This window comes from Pelodiscus sinensis, chromosome 7, assembly GCF_052426305.1.
Source record: "Pelodiscus sinensis isolate ZL-2025 chromosome 7, ASM5242630v1, whole genome shotgun sequence".
Classification (NCBI taxonomy): Eukaryota; Metazoa; Chordata; order Testudines; family Trionychidae; genus Pelodiscus; species Pelodiscus sinensis.
This window is the reverse complement of record NC_143058.1, coordinates 49513574-49538794: the sequence shown is the minus strand read 5'-3', so window position 1 is coordinate 49538794 and position 25221 is coordinate 49513574. Positions and strand designations below refer to the sequence as shown.

General features: G+C 42.3%; 1 long non-coding RNA gene across 1 annotated transcript in view; it reads left to right on the top strand.

Moving 5' to 3' along the window:
* The window catches only part of LOC112545183 (uncharacterized), a 110113-nt gene extending 89535 nt beyond the window's left edge, over nucleotides 1-20578 (top strand). Inside the window, exons 2-3 of the long non-coding RNA XR_012905235.1 lie at nucleotides 19325-19442; nucleotides 20291-20578. This is a non-coding gene — a long non-coding RNA (uncharacterized LOC112545183). The remainder of the gene's footprint in view (nucleotides 1-19324; nucleotides 19443-20290) is intronic.
* Nucleotides 20579-25221: the final 4643 nt, after the last annotated feature.

Genomic DNA, 25221 nt, shown 5'->3' with positions numbered 1-25221 from the left:
TCAGCTCTTTTTTGTGCAAAAATCCCCTCCTACGCAAGAGCCATTCTTCCTTATTTTTTTCGGAAGAACAGCTCTTGCACAAAAGGGAGTTTTTGCACAAAAAAGAGCCGCATACAGAGCTCCTTTTTGCACAAAAGCCTCTTGCGCAAAAACGGCCCCTAATTAATTATGCAAATGAAGCATGGCAATATGCTAATCCATGCTTCATTTGCATAGGATTTTGCACAAGAAGGAAGCAGTATAGGCATAGCCTTAGTCTCCCTTAGTCTCTCTTGTATCTTGCCGTTTAACCATGCTGCTTTGATATTGTTTTCCTGCCTTTAAGTTCTAGGTATATCTTTAAGATGCTTTTAAGGAATGGTTAAGTAGTCTCAGTGATATGTGAGGATTTTAATTTAGGGATTTCTTTTGTTTCCTTTAATTTTTAACACCCTATTCCTCCTAACACATAATGTCTTCTTGCTAGTTTTTGTTCTGAATTCTCTCCCTGAGGATGGCCAACTTATATAGTACTCACTATTCCAAAGTGGGACAGTTATAGTTATGGCATACACCAACACACCTGTTTGTTGTTTAGGTAAAGCTGTGAATCACCTTTCTCTAGTAAGCTGTTGAATTAGTTGTTTCAAGAAGCAAATCTTCAAGGGCTGTGTCTAGACTGGCATGATTTTTCCAGAAATGCTTTTAATGGAAAAGTTTTCCATTAAAAGCATTTTCGGAAAAGAGCGTCTAGATTGGCACGGACGCTTTTCCGCAAAAGCACTTTTTGCGGAAAAGCATCCATGCCAATCTAGATGCGCTTTTCCGCAAAAAATCCCCGATCACCATTTTTGCCATCGGGGCTTTTTTGCGGAAAACAAATCTGAGCAGTCTACATTGGCCCTTTTGCGCAAAAGTTTTGTGCAAAAGGACTTTTGCCTGAACGGGAGCAGTATTTCCGCAAGAAGCACTGATGTCTTACAGTAGGAAGTCAGTGCTTTTGCGGAAATTCAAGCAGCCAGTATAGACAGCTGGCAAGTTTTTCTGGAAAAGCGGCTGATTTTCTGGAAAAACTGGCCAGTCTAGACATAGCCAAGATGTTTAGAAAATGTTCTCTGCATTTTGTCCTCCTGTATCATTTCCTCAATTTATAGGATGGTGATTAGAAACCCTTCATTATTACTGTTTTATTAGATTTATTTACCTCCTTTATCTCCCTCCATGTTATGCATTCATTTTTCTTTTCCTGATTGTGAAGCTGATAGTGTAAACTTACAGATTTAAAATGTATGTAAGATCCTTTCCACTCAAATTTTCATCTTGTATTCTCTTTAGGTGAAGTATTACTCCTGCAGCTCCATCTCCTTATCTGTTTGGTTTATAGCCAGGTATTGTTAGTATTGCATTGATTTGTCATAGAGCTGTATTTCAGAAATGCCTATTGTGTCTAGATCCTATTCTATTGCCAGCATTTCAGTTAACTTATATTTGGTCTTAAGCTTCTCGTACAGGTATTTAGACACTAAATCCTGCAAACTGTTTGTTTATACCTATGCTTTACTGCCATCCAAAGTCTTATTCTATTTCATTCAGGCTACTGTAAAGTTAAGTATGTGTGTCTGCAAGATTGGGGCCTTACAGTTTTAATTTTGTCCATTTTCCTACATCTTTGTATTTAACTCCTTTGTCAGATACTGTTTCCTTTCTAGAATTTACCTGTGTAATCTTGTCCTGTTTCCTCCAGTTCACTTGTAATTTCTGTCATTTTTAGTAGCCACAAAATTGCTGTATTTGTCTCTCTGATATTCCTACAGTGAATAATTGTCCTACAATTCTCTTGGTTTTCTGCTAGTTTCTAGCTGGTGGCCTCGTCCAGTAGCAGGGACAGGAATCAAGGGAATATATAATGCATACCTTCTTTGTTCAGTACTATTTCCAATATTTCTCCTTTAGTTATTTGGGATTTTTTTTAGTAGAGAGCTCCACTTCAATGGAGGTTCTAAACTTCTGTCTTGTTAAGTTTAACCAATACTGTTCCTTGTTTGCTCTTGCTACCTCTGGTATTCCAAAACAGCTATTCTGCATCTTTCGAGCGTGCCCATTATTTCGAAATATTACAGGCTTGCTATTCTGACATACCTGTAAATCTCATTCCACAAGGAGTAAGGCACATTTTGGAATAGTGATTTATTTCAAAATAAGTGCTGTGTAGACAGCGTCAAATTTTGAAATAAGCTATTTTGAAATTAACTTGTCATAAACTACACAATTTGTGTAGCTCAAATTGTGTAACATTTCAACTTAAGAGTGCAGTGTAGATGCATACTCACTGTCTATTTCCATCTGTTAAAACCAATCCCTCTAGCAAAAAAAAGCTATTACAATTGTATTTTCATAGACTTGTGTTTTGAAGGTGAAAGGCTTATATTAACTTTCTTAACCTGCCCCTTTTTATACTGAAGCACTGGGGGGCAGTGTTTGATTTTTAAAAAATCAAATGCTTATGTTGTCAGAAGCAGTCCCTCTGTTACCAACACTGATAACAATGCTGCAGAGAATTACTGAAACTGTTCCCTATCATTTGTGTAATTTCTATAGCAAAGAAAAGTGTTTCATGTCTACAACTACTGCATAAGCAAATATCTATTTTTTAAGATTATTCATAACTATGATCTAGGCAACAGATATACACAACCCTACGAGAATACTTCCAAAAACAAGCAGCTTTTGGAGATGCTTATAATGTCAATTCAGTTTTAAGATTGGTTAATTTGTTTAAGTTCTGCAGAGGTTTCCTAATGCAACTGAGAGTTTCAAGCACTATGTTCTTATCGGTTCATAATTTTATTTTCCTATGTCTGTATTCATTCTTAGAATGATTGGATTTTGTGGGAGAAGGGGATTTGATTGTGACTCACTAATGGCTCAACTCAAAATAGAAATTAATTGTGAGGTGTATGTATCTCAGTTTAATGGATAGGTACACTAAAAAACAAGAAATGTTTTCTTTACTGATGAGATATGAAAATCTGGCAAAACTATTAGATAAATGATATCTTTCAGGTGCTGATATTTTTAAATATAGAAATTCTTTGCTACTTTTTTAGCTACTAAAAATAAAATGAGCCCATATGTTGAAATTGACCCATTTGGGGGTAATATATCTAAGCAAATTACTATATGAGTATGTACAATTTCCCACTCTTTTGTGTGTGGAAAAATGTTTTTTGTGCAGCAAATGATACTGCAGGTGCCCCTTGGATATTTATAGTCCATTTTTCAACATACATAATCCATTTTGTTGAATATTGATGCAGAAATGTATTTGAATTTCTTATAAGTGGGTTGTGCCCACAAAAGCTCACGATACGCTAAATATTTTTGTTAGTCTCTGAGATGTCACAGGTTACTCGTTGTTTCTGAGGGGAAGGGAAGTCAACCTGGTGAGCTATTCCCTAGAGTGACCAGGACATTCATCCTCCCGACCAGAGGTTTAGGCTTGCAATTCCTTAGCACTTTGATACGATTTCCCCAGTAGGTCTGACCAGAGATGGCACTTGTAGTTACCCTTTTCCCAGAGGCTGCAGCAGTGTACACCAGTTACCTGCTAGTCTTCACAAAAATACAGGGTTTTTAGGGTAAAAGTTATACAGGGAAGACATAAACCAAAGAAGTCCTATAGGTAAGCAAAAGCCCTTCCAACCCTTCTGCAAGGGTTGGAGCTCCTCTTGCTTCTTTGGGTAGTGTCCCCATGGGTGCTCCACGCTAGGTATCGGGCTCGTCCCAGTGCCGCAGGTCGGAGACTAGTCATCCGTGGTTCAGCCGGACCGCAATTGCGTGGTGGCATCGCTTGCCCTTCACGTCATTTGTGAGTCTATGCACGGTCTGTCTCCTGCCAGTTCCTCCTAACTGTTCACGGTTGCAGTCTGACTGAAAAAATCTGTAAAATTTGTAAATAGTTAGTCTTTAGTTGTTTGTTATAGTTTTAATCACCAGTTATATAGTTTTATTCTCATAGTTCGTCATTTAAAAGAAATTAGAGAGAGAGAGAGAGAGAGAGAGAGAGAGCATTTGTTACTTAGTTATTATATATATAGTCCTTTTATCTTCAAAGTTTCGGTTCTTACTTTAAATCAAAATGCCGGGGTCCCCCGGTTTCAAAAAATGTGCGACATGCCACGACGCAATGCCGGCATCGGATGGGCACTCAACCTGCATTAAGTGCTTGGGCGAGGGTCATATCCCTCAGAAATGCCCACACTGTTCCAAGCTGACGGCTTGTGCCAGGCGCGATCGCAAGATGAGATTGAAAATGCTCTTATTCAGTAAGTCCTTGTAGTCCTCTGAGAGCGAGCCGTCCAGATCTCCAACATCCCCAGGAACACCAACAGGCAAAAAGCCATCTCCCCGACACTCATAGTCAGCTCAGAGAAGTGTGGGTGATAAGCCAGGGTCATCCGGATCGGCCGTTGGCTGCCATGCTCAAAGGAATAAGACAAGCCGCAGTATATCAGAGTCGAGTCCGACCCTACATAGGGAATCGGTACCAGCACCAGACAATTCCAAGAGCTGACTTGGCACTGGCACCGACAAAGCAAAAAACAGCGGTGCCAATGAGAACGGCACCAGCATCACAACCGGCGTCGGAACCGACTACGGCACCGGCGATGACACCAGCAATAAGACCAACATGAAGTCCAGCGGTACTGAGCGCTCCGGCACTGCCTGCAGCACCGTCACCGAGTGCCTCATCGACATCAAGCTCTGAACCGATCACCATTGTGGCACCAAGCCCAACAGCACTGAGCTCACTCGATGCACCAGCACCGCAAACAACAGTACCACTTCCACCTGCATCTTCGGCACCAGTACAAGACGTACCAGAGCACTGTAGACGACCTTCTCCGGCACCGGGCAAAGCCAAGCATAAGTCTAGAAGGATAATTACGCCCTCTCCTAGCCCAGAACCAGCTGTCTTCTCTCCACAGCCTCATTTGCCAGCCTCTGGTTTATCCATGCCATCACAGCATGAGAGCCGTGCCACATTAACTAGCCAGCAACACAGGCGCTCACCACGATATTCACCATCACCACAGTGATACTGCAGGCGCTCACACTTCCCATCATACGCGAGAAGTAGATCTTGCTCATCTAGATCACCCACACGTTCCTCTTGTTCCAGATATCGTCAAGTGGCTCGAAGAAGATACTCCCCTGAGTATTCCCCAAGGAGATATTACTACAACCGATATCATCAACATTGTTACTACCACCATCAACACCTCTATTCGTGAGACCACTTTTGTTCTACGTCCCCTCATTACCATCAGCAGCGTTCACATAACAGTGTCAGGTTACCAACACCTCCTGAACCACCCACAAGACCACCTACTCCCTCAGGACATGCACCTATTTCAATACGACAACCAGAGGCAGAAGAGATACCGACGTCGGAACACACCCAATTCCAGGTGGAGTCCCCGACTGATTGGTCTTCTTCCTCTCCAGATGATGCGGTCTTTTCTGATGACTCTTCCCCCACAGATGATATTCAGCAATTCCATGACCTGTTTAAGGGAGTGGCGGAGATGCAAGAGGTGCAACTGGGTGAAATACAACAGAAGCAACACCGTCTCCTGAAGAATCTGCAACCATTGCAAAAGTCTAGAATAGCGTTACCATTAGACGACGCCAATTTGGCAGACACCAGCTTCCTCCCAAGCCACGCATAAAAGGGAGCACAAAAGTATTGTGTTCCTGCTAAAGGGATGGAATTCTTATTCATGCACCTACAACCTAATTTGTTGGTTGTTGATGCTGCTCAACAAAGAGCCAAGATTCTACAATACAAAAATGCCGCCTCCGATAAAGAGGCTAAACATTTAGACCTCTTCAGAAGAAAAGTTTATTCGTCCGCCACGCTAACCCTGAGACTGGCGAATTATGCTGCCCTCCTCTCCAAACATAACTTTGATAATTATACAAAGTTAGTGATGCTCCTAGAACACTTACCCAAGGACAAGCGTCAGATATTAAAATCAGTAGTCCAGGAGGGCTATACTGCCTCAAGGGCGGCTTTACAAATTTCCCTCGACATCCCTTGGACACAGCGGCTCGTACCACAGCAACATCGGTGGTAACGCGAAGATCCTCATGGCTTCAGTTCCCAAGGAACTACAAGCAAAGGTAGAGGATTTGCCGTTTTACAGGCAGAGTCTTATTTGTCGAAAAGACTGATCAAGTCCTCCACTCAGGCAAGGATTCAAAGACAATTCTGAGGACTCTCAGCATGTACACACCACCATACCGCAGCAAACATTACATGCCGTATTAAAACAAAGGCCTTTATCATACTCCACACCCAGATACAGGCACAACAGCGGGGGAAACCACGCCAACAGAAACGTCATCCTCAGATGGGTAGGACGCCCAACCCTCAAAATAACAGGCAGCGAGTTTGATGGTTTGGTCGAGGGACTGCAGACCATTCCCCTGAAATGTCACCCGGAATCACAGAAGCTGTTTCACCATTGTCTACAATTGTACCAACACAGGTGATTTGCCATCACCACCGACTGTTGGGTCCGAGAGCTAATAACATCCAGCTACACGATACCACTTCTCTCTCTTCCTCCTACCTCTCCCCCATCCCTGTCCCTCTTCAGGGACCCATCTCACGAGGCCCTCCTAATGCAGGAGGCTCTACACCTTTTACATATCAGAGCCATGGAAAGAGTGCCTGAGAAATTTCAGGGCAAAGGATTTTATTCTCGTTACTTTCTCACCAAGAAAAAAAAATCAGGGGGATGGAGGCCTATCCTGGACCTTCGATGGCTCAATCGATACCTACAAAAACACAGGTTCGAGATGGTGACATTAGCTTCTATCATTCCAGTGCTCAACACGGGAGATTGGTTTACATCCCTCAACTTGCATGACGCTTATTTCCATATGAGATACATCCAGCACACAGATGCTTCCTCAGATTCGTCATAGGCACGGAACACTTTCAATACAGAGTCCTTCCATTCGGCCTATCGTCGGTGCCCACGGTCTTCTTGAAGACACTATCAGTAGTCACCGCGTATCTACACCACCAAGGTATCATGATATTTCTATACCTGGATGATTGCCTAATCAAGGCACCTACTTATGGTCATGCACTACGGACCACTGAGATCACGAGAAAGTTATGAACAGCTCTGGGCCTCGTGATCAATGTCCTGAAGTCCTCCTTCACACCACAAAGATCGCTCGAGTTCATTGGGGCAAGATTAGATTCTACAACAGCCAGGGCCTATCTTCCTCTGGACAGATTCCACAAAATACAAAGCCTCGTGCATACTCTTTCCATCAGCCCCAAAGTCCCCATACTTACCTGCTTGCAACTCATGGGGCATATGGTGGCCATGACTTACATGATGCAACATGAGAGGCTGCATCTCAGATGCCTCCAACATTGGATAGCATCAATCTACTGCCCAGGCAACCAGGACGTTCACAGGGTAGTGGCGGCACCCCCGATAGTGCCCTGACATGTTGAGCCTTTTCTACCAACATGCTCTTGAGCATTCCCTTTCACCGGCCACAACCCACGATACAGATTATGACGGACACATCTCTTCTAGGCTGGGGAGTCCACTCAAGTCCATGCTCAAGGTCAATGGACTGCACAGGAAGCTCTGCAACATATCAGTCTTCTAGAGCTCAGGGCAGTATTCAATTCATGCAAAATATTCCTACCCACAATTCGTGGTCATACCTATTCAAGTCCATCCCTATTCAAGTCCTTACCGACAACACGACCACAGTTTACTATATCAACCATCAAGGTGCAGCCAGATCCAAATCCCTCTGCACAGAAGCCACACGGCTAGGGAACTGGTGCATTCGCCCCACATCAACATCATTGGTACATACCTACTGGGCAAGGACAATATCCTTGCTGACACCCTCAGCAAGCACTTCTTTCTTCAGCACGAGTGGGAACTCAACCGAGACGTAACACACTTTCTCTTCTAACGATGGGTGTACCCCATTATAGAGTTATTTGGGGGCACATCTCAATGTGAAGTGCCCAAAATACTGCTCCAGATCAGGGCTGGGACCAAAGTCCCTCGAGGACGCATTCCTGCTGGATTGGAGTCGCCATCTTCTCTACACCTTTCCACCAATTCCACTTCTTCTGAAAGTACTGGAGAAGATAGCCATGGACAGAGCCACAGTCATACATATAGCCCAGTTTTCGTCCAGGCAGATATGGCTTCCCCTTCTCCTGCAAACATCCCTACGACCTCCATACCACTTGCCAGAACGACCCAACTTTCTGACGCAACGAGGGCTGACCATGATGCACCCTCAAATCGATTGGCTACACCTCTCAGCGTGGCTCCTAGCTGGTTCCACCAAACAGAAGTAATCTTTTCTCAAGAGGTGAAGCACATGCTAATGCACAGTAGACTCGATTCCGCACGAACAAGTTACCTTTATAAGTGGCATCAATTCCACACCTGGTGCACTGCCAATAATCTCGACGCTCTTTCCATCCCTATTCATCGTATCCTGGACTATGTACTATACCTTCAGCACTCAGGACTGGCGTTACCGACCATCAGAGTTCATCCCTCTACGATCTCTGCCTTCAGACAACCAATAGAGGGTTACTCAATATTTGCTCCACCAAACGACTTTTAAAAGGTCTCACGAACCTATACTCTCTGCGTAGAAAACACCCAGTGCTATGGGACTTGGAGCTAGTCTTGGACACTCTCACGTACCTACCGTTCAAATCCTTAGCCACTTGTGACATGGCTACACTCCGATGAAAGTCGTCTTCTTGCTAGCTATTGCGTCAGCACATCTGTTGGGTGAGTTGGCTGCTCTCTGTTTACATCCTGAAATAGCGCCGCAGTCTAGACGTACCCTAATTAGTTACAGTCTTAGGTTCAAAAAGGCGATATAGGCTTCTATCATATGCAAGCTCTATGTCCTCTAGAGCTAACACAGGCTAAACAGCTGGGGATCCCTTGGCTTATGCTTAGAAATCTTGATCTCCTAAAGTCCAAGCAGCATAGAGATATACTTACTTTCTGTCGGAGATTTTTATTCCCTTCCTCCAGAGTTCAAGCTGATCGGATGAGTCCCTAGGCACATCTCCTTTTCATGCATGTGTGGGGAGAGCAATTAAATGTCTTTTGTGTTTTGATGTTGAACAATGGTTTGTCTGGTGTTTATGGGCTCTCTTTTATTGGGCAGGAGATAGCACCTCTAGTGGTCAACTAATATTTCACTTTTGAGAATGGTTCTCTCCTGAATATGTTGAATAGTAATAGAGAGGTAGCCATGTTAGTCTGATCTTGCTAAAACAAAAGGAAAAACTATGTAGAACTTTAAAGACTAACAAGATGGTTTATTAGGTGATGAGCTTTCGTAGGCCAGACCCACTTCCTCAGATCATATTCTGGAAGAGAATTGGCATGACCATATATACCAAAGTGTGTGTGTGTGTATGTGTATAGGTGGGGTGCACCATGTCAGATCATACACTGTTACAGAACACATAATTAATATCTACATTATGAGGTAATATTTGTGAGACTAATGCATGTAGCAACTTACATGCATTTGATAAAGTTTAAATTTGATAATGTTTAAACAGATTTAAAAAAATCTAGCTCCTATTTTACCAAAAGCAACAGACAAGCAATCCAGACTGTTTTCCAGCTATGCCTCTCTCAGTGTTTAGTTGATCCCTAGTGACCCTAGCAAGTACTTGGACCATGTCTGCCACCAGCACCAGAGTATTTTCTGTAGATTGCCCAATAATAAATATTCAAAATACAGTTAATTCTACTGCTGATGCAGACATGAAAATAAAATCTTGCTCATGCTCTTATGGCTTTGCAGTACTAGAAGAAGTAAGCAGTATGCTTTTGACACTGAAGCAAAGAGATATTATTCCAAAAACACAGGATTAATTAGGAAAAATTTATAAATGCCCACTTAAGTGTTGCAGTTAAAAAAAATTTAAGGTACTATTTTATATGGATATTTTCCCAAATTTGAACAGCAGAATTCATTTTGCTTAGTTTTAGTCAGATTTGTAATGGCAAGTGCTTAAGTGGGCAATTAAAATGGACTACATGGCTGGATAGTTACATGTGTTTTTACAAGTCAAGTGTTTAAGTGCTTTTACTAGATGCTCCAAGAACCTACTTCAATACAACATTGGATGTTAGCAGCCACAAATTCCTGTGAATGCTAAGCCTTCACTGACTGCTGTGCAAGTAACTTTTTTCCTGACACTCACTGTGTGAACAGGTGTCCAATAAAGAGGCATATGGCATCAACGCTACAGTGCCATCTCACAAAAAGGGCTTCCTGCAGCTGAATTGCCCATGTAGCATTATACAGCTTGTCTATTTCAATGTATTGTAAGACAGTGAGCACAGAGATGGGACATTCTTGGCAGAAACAGTCTCGAGAAAAAGAGAAACAATCATTTTGTATTGCTGCCAAAATAGATATTTATATGTCATATGGGAAAAAGTAGTTACCTCTGAAAAATGAGTTTCTGTTCTGAAAGCAACTGAATAACATTATCTCACAACTTACAATACATCTCTAGCAGTCTTGCTTTCAGTCTGAGTGGGGGAGGAGAAGGCAGGAAAGGTAGTTTTAATATTGAAGGGTGACTCTTAAGGTATGTCTACATGGCAAACCCTTCAAACAACCCAGCAGAGATTCTCAGAGTATGGGTCTTCAGCCTGTGGCTTGTTTTATGGCACTAGAAATAGTGAGATAGCTGTTTGGGCTTGGTCTGTGGCTCAGGCTCAGAAGTTTAGTGAAGAGGGTGGATTTTAGAGCCCAAGCCAGAATGTCTACATGGCTTAAATGCCTATTTTTAGCCCTGGAGCATGAGCCCTACAAGCCTGAGTCTGTAGAATGAGGCTCTAAGACTTGCTGCTATGTTTTGTTTCTGTGGAGACTTAGTGGTATGAAACTAAAGATACTTAACCCTGCATCCTGTTGCTGTACTAATTTGTATCATTACAAGTTGGAAAGCTGAGGTAGTGTCATCAAGAAGTTTATTTTCATGGTGCATCCAGAGGAAAATCACAGCAGACATAGAATATAGAAACAAGAAGAAGAAATACCCCCATCTTCCTGATTACCCAGTAAGAGACAGAGGAATGTGCGATATACTACAACCCATGTTCAGTATCTTTGTGGGGTATTACACTGTATTAAAGCTTCAGAGAGATAGACGAGTTAATCTGGAAGTGGAGGGTTTTCATAACTAAAAAGCAATGTTGACAGGTGAATCACTTAGGGTCTAAAGACCTCCTAAGATTTCACTGTGGATTTTCCAGGGACCTGCATAGAAAGGGAATTTAGAATTAAAAAGGCTGTTTAAATGACACACAGGGCTTTCTTTTGATGAGTTTGTGAACCAACAGGATCCACTACCAGGAGGAAGTTACTCATCTTGTGAAGTAACTATGGTTCCTCGAAATGTGTGTGCCGTGGGTGCTCCACTCTAGGTGTCGGGCTCATCCTGTTGCCGTAGGTCAGAGACTCATCAGCCATGGTTCAGCCGGACTACGCATGCAGGGCGTCATTGCGTGCCCTTCGTGCCATTTATGAGTCTACGCTCCGGCTCCTGCCAGTTCCTCCTAATCGGGTCACTCCTGAAAGACATAAAAAAGAGACTCTGAAGTGGGGAGTAAGGCAGGCATGGAGCACCCATGGGGAAACACTCCTTGAAAAACCATCGTTTCTGCACAAGGTGAGTACTTCATCTTCGTCTTCGGGTAGTGTCCCTGTGGGTGCTCCACTCTAGGTGAATACAGAGCAGTAGCCTGGTCTACGGAGGTGGGATCAGAATTATGATCTCTGTACCGTGGAGAGCACTGCGGAGGCCAGTGCTGAGTCATGAACGAGTGCGTCGATAGCATAATGTTTTGCAAATGTTATGTCCGAGGACCAGGTTGCCACACGGCAGATATCCTGTAATGGGACTCCTTTGAAGAAGGCCGTCCATGTGGCCGTCGCTCTAGTGGAGAGTGCCTTCATTGAGGTTGGTATCGGATTACTGCATAATGAGTAGCATTGTGCGATGCATTTCACAATTAGTTTAGAAATACTCGCGATGTTAAGGGTTGGCCTTTAGTTCATTCATCCGTGCATAGCAGCAGATGTTGTGACTGCCGGAAAGGACGTGTTCTCTCAAGGCAGAAAGCCAACGCTCTATGCATGTCCAAGGTGTGTAGTCAGGCTTCATGGTGAGAGGCATGTGATTTGGGTTAAAAGGTTGGAAGTATTATAGGCTCGTTGACATGGAATTCTGAGTTCACTTTTGGTAAGAAGTCAGGGTGGGATCATAATATTACTCCATGGTTGGTAAACAGAGTGTAAGTCCTTTGGGACGGGGAGTAACATCAATATTGTGATTTTTGGTGTCAGTAACCATTCATTACAAAGGCACGTGACTCCTTGTTGAGGCTGTTGTAGTACCTGAGGAGTTAATATTTGATTTAAAGCTGTATACTTACATTTCACTGACCGATTTGGAGTTTGTGTCCTGCTTGACAGTCTGTCCTGGGGCTGGTCCTCATTCTCCTGAGCCACTCCAGACAGCAGGGAAAATATTGCTTTGCTTTCAGGCTTGTTTCTAGGGCTGGTCTTTAAAACAATGATGTTATAGCCTGTTGTAAAGGAGGTGGGCACTCACCTCCCACAAGTGCCCCCCATTCGGTCAAATGCAGGTTCTTGCATTGCCTCAGTCTTAAATGTCTTGTAGCTACTCAGCCTCCAGGCCGAATGAAACAGGCTTGGGTGCATTCACAGCCCCCTTCTGGGGTACACCTCTTGCAGAGGTCCATCCCAGTATACGCTGCAGAGTGTCTGAGTCCAATCCAGTCTCAATCTGTTTCCCCTCGGTCTCTTTCCCCACTCAGTTGGAAGTAATGCCTCCAGGGTTTCTCCTCCTGGAGACCAGTGTCCTGAACAGCTCCGGACTGGGAGCTGCCTCTGGTTCTGCTACCCAGCCCCCTTGACCTTCTCCTTTCCAGGTCTGGGCTGCAACTGAGCTGCCTCTGTTTCTGCAGCTCTTTTTGTAATCCTCCCTGGCCCCTGATTGGCCGGTTTCTCCAAAGACTCTCTAGCCTCCTGTAGGACTTCTCTATGGCCTTAGGGCCTAGCCCTATTATATCTGTACACAAAGAAAAGTTAACCTGGAGTAACTGAAACACAACATGTTTTCCTCTGAAGCCATTTTTATAATCACTGTTTCAAGTCAATCAGCATCTTCCCTCTTATGGCCACTTCATCAAACTATATCTTTTGCCTCAGCTTTAGTTATCTATTTAGGATTGCCAACCCTCCAGGATTGTCCTGGAGTCTAGGAATTAAAGATCAATCTTTAATGAAACATTGTCATGTGATGAAACCTCTAGGAATGTGTCTAGCCAAAACTGGCAACCTTGATCTTTTCTCACCATTTCCTCCTTTGGCCATCTAAAGCAAGAATTCCTGGACAACTTACCAAACTTGGTTAATTCAAATATACATCTTTCTTTTATCATATACCAGTTTATATGCCAATCGGCAGTTAATGTCAATATATGTTTTGCCTTTACAACACCAGCAGATCAATCCCTGCTGACATTGAGTCCAAGAGCTTTAAATGAACTTTTTCCCTATAATGTGCAATTATTACAATCCATGCTCCCCAAAAGATTCAGGGGTAGGTGATCCAAAATCTTTTCACGCCACCTAAACTGAACAACCACTAATTCATACAGACGCTTCTATCCTAACACATTGAAGATCTGCCTTTACAGTTCCAGATGCAGATAAATATTTATGCCAATTATCTTTTAAAAGACAAAATGTGAGCAAAGAGCAAACAAGGAAATGATCCATAATATCACCCTCCCATTTTTTCAGCTCTTCATAATGAATTAAGCCTCTTTTTTTTTAACCAAACTAAGCATGATGGTGAGAGTGATTAGGTTATACTAATGTTTCCCTCTTTCTGTGACACTTTTCCTTTAGTCTTGTGTTCACTATTTAAATAGCCCCTAATCCCAAAACTCTTGTCCCACAACATTTAGGTGTGTAATTTTTGTTATTAAAACAAGTGCCAGATACTGAATTCCAGTGTAACTCAACACTGGATAGGTGCTGGCACAATACATAAGTCGGTCAAAAAATATTTGCTTCCTCAAAGGAAATTCTGATAAAAGGCTCTGCGATGATTCCTCTAACATACGCCCATAGATAGCTGGAAATGGATTTTTCCTGTTTTATTTAGTACTACTGCTTGATCCTTGTAAGGCAAATACTAATTCATGCAAAGTTAACATGTTTCAGTAAACTAAAAGCCACCACCATGAGACCAGAACTAACACTGCATGCCCAACTAAATAGTAAAAGCATATCTGCATGACAGGACAACACGTATGATAATAATCAGTATAGTATAGTTATGATGTTGAGTCCAAAAAAAACATTAACAAAGACACCTTACAATGTAAAACTTTTTAGCCTTTGGAAAGCTTAACTAAAGTTAATGGACAGATTTTTTTTTTAAAAGGAATGAGGAAAACCATCAATATTTTAAAAATATATTAAATACTTTGAATTTATACAGTTCTCTTTAATGCAGTATTTCTCAAAGTGATCCATGGACTCACTGAGTATGTCTAGACTACATGGCTCCGTCGACGGAGCCATATAGATGAGTTTACTAGACACAGGAAAATGAAGCGGTGATTTAAATAATTGCTGCTTCGTTTACATCAAAATGGCCACCGCATTGTGCTGACCAGCTGTTTGGTGGCACAGTGGGGCAGACTGGATGCTCCGCGGTCAACAACGGACGCCTTTGTCGACTGCTCCGCTATGCCTCATGGAATGAGGCTTACTGGAGCAGTCGACAAAGGCTTCCGTTGTTGACCGTGGAGCGTCCAGACTGCCCCGCTGTGCCGCCAAACAGCTGATCGGCACAGCGCGGCAGCCATTTTGATGTAAACGAAGCGGCGATTATTTAAATCACCGCTTCATTTTCCTATGTCTACTGAACTCATCTACACGGCTCTGTCGACGGAGCCATGTAGTCTAGACATAGCCACTCTGAGAACTGCTACCAGGCCACTCCAGTTTACTTACCAGCTCTGCAGCCATGGAGCCTTGCAGCTCCCATTGGCTGTAGTTCACCGTCTGCAGCCAAAGGAAGTCATGGGAAGCAGCAGCCCGTGTCACATGACCTGCAGAATGACATGGTTCTAGCTCCACCCCATTGTTAGTTTATTCTATAGTTGCCCATGTTAATTGCAAAGTTGATTCTGTGCCTCTGTAAAGGCAACCAGAAACAGGGACAGAACCCCCCCTCCATGTGTTCTTACTAGGAGTGCTGTTAGGTAAAAAAAGAGGAAACTGGAACTACCTGTAGAAGGAGCTATTGACCAGAAGTAAAGGGGAGAAGAGACAAAGACAACCGTACAGTTAAGTCCGAGGGAGCTATAAAATGCAAGATGGACAGTAAGAGAGGCACAGGAATGAGGTAGCAGAGAAACATATTCAGAGAAGGAGGTAGAGGAGGACTGAAGGATTAGCAGGAGAGATGGAATAAAATACAAAGATAGAGCATTGGGATTACTTTTTTTTCCTCCAAGGACAAAATATTTGTCACCTGAAAGATAGATAACAGTGTCCCCTTCCACTTTTCCATATGAGCAAGTATTGTAGTCGCTCTGAGAAGGCTGCATGACTACAAAAAGGATGTATGCGATCCATATCACAAAGGAGACAATCTCTGGTCAAATGTGATCTTCATTTTGGAAAAGTTTAACAGTCTCTAATATATACCACACTACTATACCAGTCTAGTGAAAAACTGAGGATCTTGATGCTGCACTGATCTAAAACACATGAGAGGAGATACTGATATTCTAAAACAAGGAGACAAGTGTAAGATGAAAGCATAAAAAAAGAGAGTTGACCCTGTAGCAACACAGCATCTCAGTTATGGAGGGTGCAGTGTATGTAACCACTCGCTGTTTTAAATCACTTTGTAAGAACATCATTTAAGTCACTCTAGCAATTTCCTCCAATTCCTACACTGCAAACAAATGCATTATTAGCGAGCTTAAATTCAAACAAGGACAAATATGGCCAAAGGGAACATACATAAAAGTTTGAACAAATATTTGCGCATTTTTTATTCACACCGCTCTAATAAATAATGTAAAGCACTCAGAGTACATCTGTGTTTTTAATCTTCTTTACACAGTGTAATCTGTAACATGAAGATAATTTTAATTATATTTTCAGTCTAGTTTATAGTTTTATATGTGCAGTAGCTCTTTGTGGTCAAAATGCAAGAGGAATGTTTATTTTCTTTAACATAAAAAAACCTAGTATTTCTCCGCTTCCATGACTTTTATTGCAGCTCACTTATTGGACTATCCTGGTTAATGCTTTTCTTTTTTAAAGGGATGTAGGTAGGAAACACGTGTGAACAATGAGTGGCCCCAAAGATTAACCTGTGTGCCAGTTCCTACTGCTGCAGCTGGCAAACAATTATTGTGAATGAAAGAGATACTCCTGTCATTATGCTAGGGTTTTTTTCTTTCTTATGCTTGTTTGCATGACTCAGAATACAAACATTTTTATTAGTTATGGAACAGATTAAAATGTGGCCTCCATTTTTGCTTGTGCAGTGTGATTGAATACATGCATCAGTAACATACATGGCCTTCTTACACTGCAGAAGGATGTCTGAAGCATAATGAGTTCTCATCAGTTAATTTTCTGATATGCTCTTTGTTTCTTCAATTATTTCATCATTTAAGCAATTAAAGTTGGAAGAAACTTGTGTGTGACTTACTAGACCATTGATTACAATTGCATTGTTAATGTTTGCCTGCAGATTAGCAAAGAATTTACTTGTAAAGGAGGCCAGGGTTTAGGTAAAATCTCTTGGTGAATGATGCAAACTTTATTATTTCCAGTTAAAATGAATATTTTGATAGCTAATATATCAATAAGTCATTGTTTTAAAACTAAACTTGAGCAGGGACCTAAGTCAGTTTTGTGAGCTGCATTCAGTAGGATAGACTTTCTTCAGCAGCACTGCAATGAGAGGCATGCTGCTGTGATGGCTGAAGAACAATTAAATTGTATGCGAAGTTCATTCACTGAAAGTCAAAAGTGAGGAGAAAAGAATAACTGAAGGTCACCTTCACTGCTGCTATTGACTTTACCCTAAATAACCCTGCTATTGACTTTACCCTAAATAATAAGGGTCAGTATAACAAGGGAATCAATTACTGAAGAAATTAGTTCATACTGTCAAAGATACTTTTCCCCAGTTGTATTAACAAAGGAAATAGATTTGTTAAAATACATAACATCACTAGATCACAGATTCAGCACTGTAAAGACACAAGTTAGATCAGTGTACATCAAGTGTCGATGCTACTGACTTTTGCCCCCATAGGGACTCCATTAAACAAGTGTAAGCATGGTAAGAATCAGGCTCTGGATGTATAACAAGAGGATTATCTGGCTCAGAATTGGTAATGAGACAAAATCAGTTGTAGGCCATTCTGATGGGGTGTACCAACCCCGCACTGACCTGTGAGGGGTTAACCAGGCCTGCTGGGCTGAGCAGGCCCCGCCCCTCCATGGATCTGCTGGGCATGCTCCAACTGCAGACCCAGTATAAAGGCCAGAGGAGCAGCTCAGTTGGGGCTGACCAGGAGAGGGGAAGGAGCTCCTGCCAGAACACAAGAGCAACTGCCCCTGCTGGCCGGGCCTGGCTGCCGTGCCAGCTGCAGCCATCACCCCGGCTGCCACCCCAGCCACAGCTGCCATGCCAACTGCAGCCACCAAATCAACCGGAGCCACCACTGCAGCATATGCCAGCAGAGGTGGAGACTACGCTTGCCGGGGGAATAGGGTAGGAAGCAACTCAGGGAGGAAAGTAGGCGGCTTCCTAGTGGACTCAGCATGCTTCGGGAGAATTCCCCTTGAGCCAGTGGTGGGAAACACCTACCTCTAACAGGGCCCTGGGCTGGGGCCCAGTGGAGAGGGAGGGCCTGGGCCCCTCTTCCCCCACCTCCCTGGCTCCCTAGAGCAGGGAGCCAATTTAATGTGCTATAGACTCAGCTGCTGAGCCTTATTTACCCCACAGATGGGGTGAGAGAGACTCGGCCACTGGGCCATACTTCCCTGCTGATGTGGGAGGAGAGGGGGTGCCATAGATCTGGCCACTGGGCAGCACTACCTCACTGACTGGGATGTGGCGGACTAGGCCCCGAGCCATAATGCCAAGCCTTGAGGGACTTCAGCCACCACTAGATTATGGGGTGAGCTGCCTTGCCTGGTTCTCTTGACAGCCACTGATTCAAATCTAGGCCATTACTAACTTCCCTATGGCAGTAAGTTAGAGGTCTATTAAGGACAGGCAAAGTCATTTTGTCTAATTTCAGACATGCTTAAAATACTATGGCTTAAATATTAGAAAATAAGAACCCACTTCTGCCTTTTGTTATGTTGCTTTATACTTTAGCAGCACAAAGCAGAATTGGTCCTTGGAGGATAGCTGTGGGGCTAGGAGGTTCTCATAGTGTTATGCTGTTAGAAAGAATCTATGCCAGCCCCTGGCATTGGGGACATATAGACCATGCCCTTTCCCTGGTGCACTGCTGCACTACTGCTATTCTCAGCTGGCAGCTCCACACAGGGATAGCTTAAAGTAATAAAAGTAGCAGATGATTTAATGCCATCTTTGTTCTCTCAGTGCACACTGTACCCTGACTCATAAACCACACAAAGACTCAGGCTTAGTGTTTTGATGATTGGGAGAGACTTGAAAAAAGGAGTGGAAAAAGTAAACAAAATATACACCCAAAGAGTGTGTGTGTGGGAGGGGGAAGATTGTGGAAGAAATACTAATGGGAAAAGGTGAACACCTATAGTTCACCCACTTGTGCTGGCCTAGATTATTTTATTATTTGAATGGCTATTCATCTGTTTCCCAAATAAATGGGATTTGTGTTTTACACATGAGAAAGTAAAACCTGTGAAAGTGAGCAGGACATTTAAAAGGGGACCCACAGACCTAATGAATGTGTTTTGTTACTGCTAGAGACTCCAGAAGAGGGTATATGGATATGGGAGTGACTAAAAGTATGTGAAGACAGAAAAATGGCAACAAACATTGTGGCACTAACAAGATATATGTAGATTGTACCCTTCAGATCACTCTGTTATATATTGCATCTCATCCCCACATCTTTATGTATTTTGTCTTTTAAAACCTTGATCCTGAAAGTTATACTGGTACAAGCAGACCCTGGTTCCTGCACACAGCACCAAGACAGTGGAGTTCCGCACAGGAGCATGATTGACAGACTCTGGGACTTGGAATGAGACATGGTTCATGCCCAAAGGTATTAAAAACTGTCTCTAGTACCACATTTTAGGACAGAGTATAATTATTCTGTTGTACTACAATCTGCAGTGGCCAACACAAAATCATGATTCCAAAACTCCTCAAACTTTGGGTGGGAGGTTCAAAATTCAGATATTAATTTTGTAGTTTATCAGTGGTATGATTAAAATGCTGCCCAAACTTTGAACTAGCAAACACCAATATTATAAACGATTTTGAGTGCCCATGAAAATGAGGTTGGTGGGAGTTATTTACAGTTCACTGAGTTGCAAAACATCTGGTTATACAACATTTGTCAATTTGTGACATGATGCAGCAGCAGATGGTAGATACAAACCCAGCTTAATGTGAAATAATCATATTATGCTAACATTTGCAATCCATACCATTTACAAATGTGATAATCCAATGACAAAGCAAAAGCTCCATGAAAAAGTAAGTAGTAAGACCCCAAATTGGCAAACACAGTTGCACATGTTTAACTTCAGTCAGTCCCATTGGACATAAATTCCATTATTTGCAAAGTGATCCATGTAGGCAAAGTGAGCCTCACTTTGCCTAATGAGGACAAAGTGTTGTAAGATCAAGGCTTAAGTGTATTCTATTTTCTAAAAGATTAAATATCCTAGTCATAGAAGAACTCTGACAGTCTACAACTCTACATTTACAAAAGTAAACAAAATTTAAAGTGTAAAGTTAGTTTTATGTATATGTTTAGATTTTTAAGAATGTGCCCACACACTGCTCTGGATACATATATCTCAACAACAAAGCTTACAAATAAAGCAATTACAAATTGAGATTAGCAAATATGACCAACCTGCACTGAACTAATCTATCCTCTAGTTCACCATCATCCTCAGAAAACAGAAGCCCCACAGCATGCTCTCAATGGACCTCAATAATTGGACAGCTTTCCAGTGACCTGAAGGATTATGCATCAAGTCAAGACTGTAGATTTACTGAATCAATGAAGAAAGTAAATTAATTGTTAAATATTCCAGTAACCAAGAATAATCATCTAATCACAAAACACTCAAACAGTTCAAAAGCCTCTAATAATAATTTATTATAAAAAATAACAAGATCCATTAGAAGATGTCTGTGGACTGAAAAATAAAATGTAAGTTCTAGTATAAAACCATAAATGTTAAAGAATCATTTTCATCCTGCACCATTCTTCATATTCAAAGGGACTTCACTAGGATTTTCTCTTCCTGAAGAACACTCACTAGGTGGCCTTAACTGAAAACGCTTTTTAAAGATGATTAAAAAAATGAACACCCTTAGTGTATGTCTACACTACCACCCTAGTTCGAACTAGGGTGGTAATGTAGGCAACCGGAGTTGCAAATGAAGCCTGGGATTGGAATTTCCCGGGCTTCGTTTGCATAAAGCCGGGCGCCGCCATTTTTAAATGTCTACTAGTGCGGACTCCGTGCCGCGCGGCTACACGCGGCACGGACTAGGTAGTTCGGACTAGGCTTCCTAGTCCGAACTACTGTTACTCCTCATTCCTCCTCTTAAAATCAGGAATAAGGGATCTTCCGGAAAAGGCTTTATTTTCCGAAAAATCCCGTCTAGAGTGGCGCTTTTCTCCGGCAAAAAAAAAAAAAGCGGCAGCCATGTTCATGCAAATGCCGCGGATGATATTTAAATCCCCCGTGTCATTTGCAATTCCGAAGTGTCTCATTAGCATCCCTTTTCCGGAAAAGGGTGCCAATGTAGACACAGCCTTTCTGTTTAAGTTGTTTCTTTCAATGTGCTTGTTTTACTACACTACTATTATTCATCTTTGAAATGCCTTTGGTTTTCAGTTTCAATGGCTTTACAAAGTCAATAGTTTATTATTTTCATGATTTCTCAAACTTTAAAATGAGATGTAAGCATGCTAAGACCTTACAAAGCATGTATAAAATTTGTTTAAATATACACAACCTTCTAGATTTTTGCAATGTTATTTAGATCAAGTTAATAGCTGTGATAGAGGAAAAGAGCCATAAAAAAGGTTGAGAACTATGCCTGTCACATGATCGGGTTGGGGTGGTGAGGGTAGGCTGAGAGGCTCTGGGGACTGCAGCCAATGCTGGACAAAGGAATTGCTTTGTTCATGAATTTTTATATTTGAACAATAAATTGGGCCCTAAGGCAAAACCTGAAATGGACTTAAGTGTGGAAGTGGCTCTTTCCTGAGCAGGTGAGGCAGCTACCAGTTTATATCAATCTTAAATTTATGTCTCCTGAGGGATAGTAAAGCAACTTTCTACGCTGAAGGTGTAACACACTGAATACAAAGTATATTAGAGCAGCCAGAAGCTACTCTAATATATATGAGACTGCAGTGTCTCAGAGGTCCAAAAACACAAAATAACATTGATTTGAGACTCACTGCATCTGCAGAACTGCCAGGAATGGACTAATTGGAAGAGAATATAGTTCTAGTTGTATTACTTCCTGCTAGAATTTTCATTTGGAAATCCATGGAGTGTGGGTTGCCTTTCCTCTCTGTTGGGGTTCAGGGAGTGGATGTTACCATGAAAAGAATCACAGGGGAGATCTGCACTCAAATAGACCCTTCCACATTCAGCTGCTGAGGTGACTAGTATATTGTGCTGTAAATACAGTACAATCAAGTAAATTAAAATTGTTATGGGTAACAATGCAAATGAGCTACTTAGCTGAATGTCATCAGGGGTTTTATTTGGCTATGAATAAACATAAAGCAAAGAAAAAGTTTACTAAAATCCTCAAAATTATTCTGATTTAGACCTGCTTTCTTTTCTCTGTTAAAAGACAAATTGTTAGTTTCTCCAACATTCCTCCTACAATTTGGTCCTCTGCATCCTCCCTAACGCTAATCCCATGCCACTGCATGCGCACATGTGTGCGTTCACTCTGATGCTAGTAGACTGCAGAATCAGCTGGGCTGTCACAAAGGTCTTACTTTAGTTCCTGCAGAGCAGCTCAGAACTGCAGATGTCCCAGCAAAAACCATCTGGCTCTTTGCTGAATTAATGCTTTTTTGACCCTGATATACTGTGCTTTCCAATCGTTTTCTATTTTCATTATTCCACAAACTGAGATGTAAGCATTTAAAGACCCTACAAAGCATGTTTCTTTGTTTTTACCTAAGTGGTTAGTTAGATGATTTATATTAGCTTTCACAATCCCAGTAAATTTTACATGCTGTGAGCCAGATTCTCTGCTAGTATAAATTAAGGTAGTTCAATTGACTGCAATAGTACTATGCCAATTTACAACACTGGTAAGGTTTGAAAAAAATCCCTGTAAATGGTCATCAGGCCTCCTAATGTTCAGTAGGAATTTATAGTGTGGGTGTTGAATTTAACATAATCACTGTAAGTTCTGGAAATTTGCTTAGCTATATTCATGCTAAACTAATTATCTAAATTTAAGCAATGGAAATATATGGTACTACCTCCCTCCCAGACACACACAGGCACACATTCTAATTGCAGACTTAATTTGAGGGAAAATTAGACTAAATTGTCAGCATTTTTTCAGGTCCTTCTGGAGCCTCTCTGAAGTAGTCTCCTTTTCATCTGACCTCCTTCAGTAGATTATTTTTAAAGTCAGTGGAATTCTTGGCTTTGGGATAGATTCTGCGCAGTTAAGCAGATGCCATTCCCATGGAAACTTGGGACCAAATTTAAGAGTGATGTAAACGCTTGAGGCAGCATAGTTAGGGCAGTTGTTCCCAAATTTTCAAAGCCATGACCCCCTTTTAGACAACCATTATCTCAAAACACCTTCCCACGATCATCCATTCCAGATATAGACTTTCTCTGACCTAAATATTACTAAGCAAGATGACCCAATCTGCAGTTTCTGTTAAATTAGAGAAGGACCTTCACTGAAATTAGCAGGAAGTGATCACCTCTTAGTACAAGGTAAGAAGGCCTTTAAGCAGCATCCTATTCCAAGCTCAGCCTAACTTCCCAGATGAGGAAAATAAGTAGTGAGGTTACATGATAGAAGACCGTGGCCTTGTCTACACTACGAAATAAGGTTGAATTTATTGTTGATTTTTTTTAAAGCATCTGATTTTGTAAAGTGGAAAGCACACATTTCTCCCTGTGTTCAAAAACTTGACATAGTTCGCAATAGCACGTCCCCAGTATGGTAGTTACTAGTGGCTTTGAGAGAGGTGCACTGTGAGTAGTTATCCCACAGTTCCTGCTGCCGCTTTTCACTCTGGGTTGTGCTCCCAGTGCTCACTGAGACCAAAACTGTGTAGTGTGTGGTTCTGGGTACATGTCTGCATCCCATAATGCACTTGTCTCCCCCATCCCTTCCTCGCTGACAACAATGGCAAACAATCTTTTTTGTGCCCTTTTATTCCCTGGTTATCCATGCAGATGCCATAGCAGGGTAAGCATGGAACCCATTGTGGAACCCATTTAGCAGCAAAGTATTATGGCAGTTATATTAACTATAGTGCACATTATGCCAGCTTATCCAGAGTGTATCCAGGGTCCACCAGAATGAGGATGCATCTCGGGATGCCATGAACATACTCTCCTGCAAAGCACTTGAGTTGTGACCTGCAAATGCTACCAACATTTGATCCTCTAGACACAGTGGAATGCCAGTTCTGGTACCATCAGACAAACACAGACTGGTGGGCCCACATAGGAAGGTCTGTCTAAAGACAATACGGATGTTATGTACAAGGCCACAGTTATGCTTTTAAATGTCCACAGAGATCTTAGGGGAGCAGCTGGACTGAGTTTGGTGGCAGATAGGCTGAGGCTAAGACCATAAGAACGGCCATACTGGGTCAGACCAACGGTCCATCCAGCCCAGTATCCTGTCTGCTGACAGTGGCCAATATCAGATGCCCCAGAGGGAGGGAACACAACAGGTAATCCTCACATGATCCCATTCCTGTCACCCACCTCCAGAGAAACAGAGGCTAGGAACACCATTCCTACCCACCCTGGCTAATAGCCATTGGTGGACCTAACCTCCATGAATCTATCCGGCTCTTTTTTGAACACTGTTAAAGTCCTAGCCTTCATGACATCCTCTGGCAAAGAGTTCCACAGGTTGTGTGTGCACTGAGTGAAGAAAAAACTTCCTTTTGTTTGTTTTTAACATGCTGCCTATTAATTTCATTTGGTGACTCCTAGTTCTTATTTTGTGAGAATAAGTGAATAACTTTTTCCACACCAGTCATGATTGTATAGACCTCTCTCATATCCCCCTTTAGTCTTCTCTTTTCTAAGATGAAAAGTCCAAGTCTTTTTCATCTCTTTTCAGATTATGTAGTTCCTGTGTGTTCTGCACATGCGTGCGCGTGCACACCATTTGCTCGGAAAGTGCAATATTCCCTTCCTGCAGGAGCATGGGAATGGGAAGGGTGAGGGGGGTCTGGGTATGACAGCTGGGCAGAGCTCAAGCCATGCTTCATTGGGGATGAGCAAAAGGAGGTTTACTGCAGAGGCATCAACTAATAGCTTCCCCTGCTTCATCCACATTGCCATGCAAGATATCAGTCTTCTCCAAATTACACTGAGTGAGAAGCAGATTCTGACTGAATGTGGCCAAAAACCTGGACCTTATGCTGCAATGCTTTGTGCTGCGATGATGCCAAACCACTTACTGCTTGCTTAGCATGGAAAGGTTATGCTTATAAGATGCACACAGGATCTTTCGGGAGAAGGGGGGGGAAAGAAGGCCATATGCTGCATTAGGAATACAATAGTAAAGCAGCTAGCACATGTTCACATAGAGACACACACGCATGCCAGTCA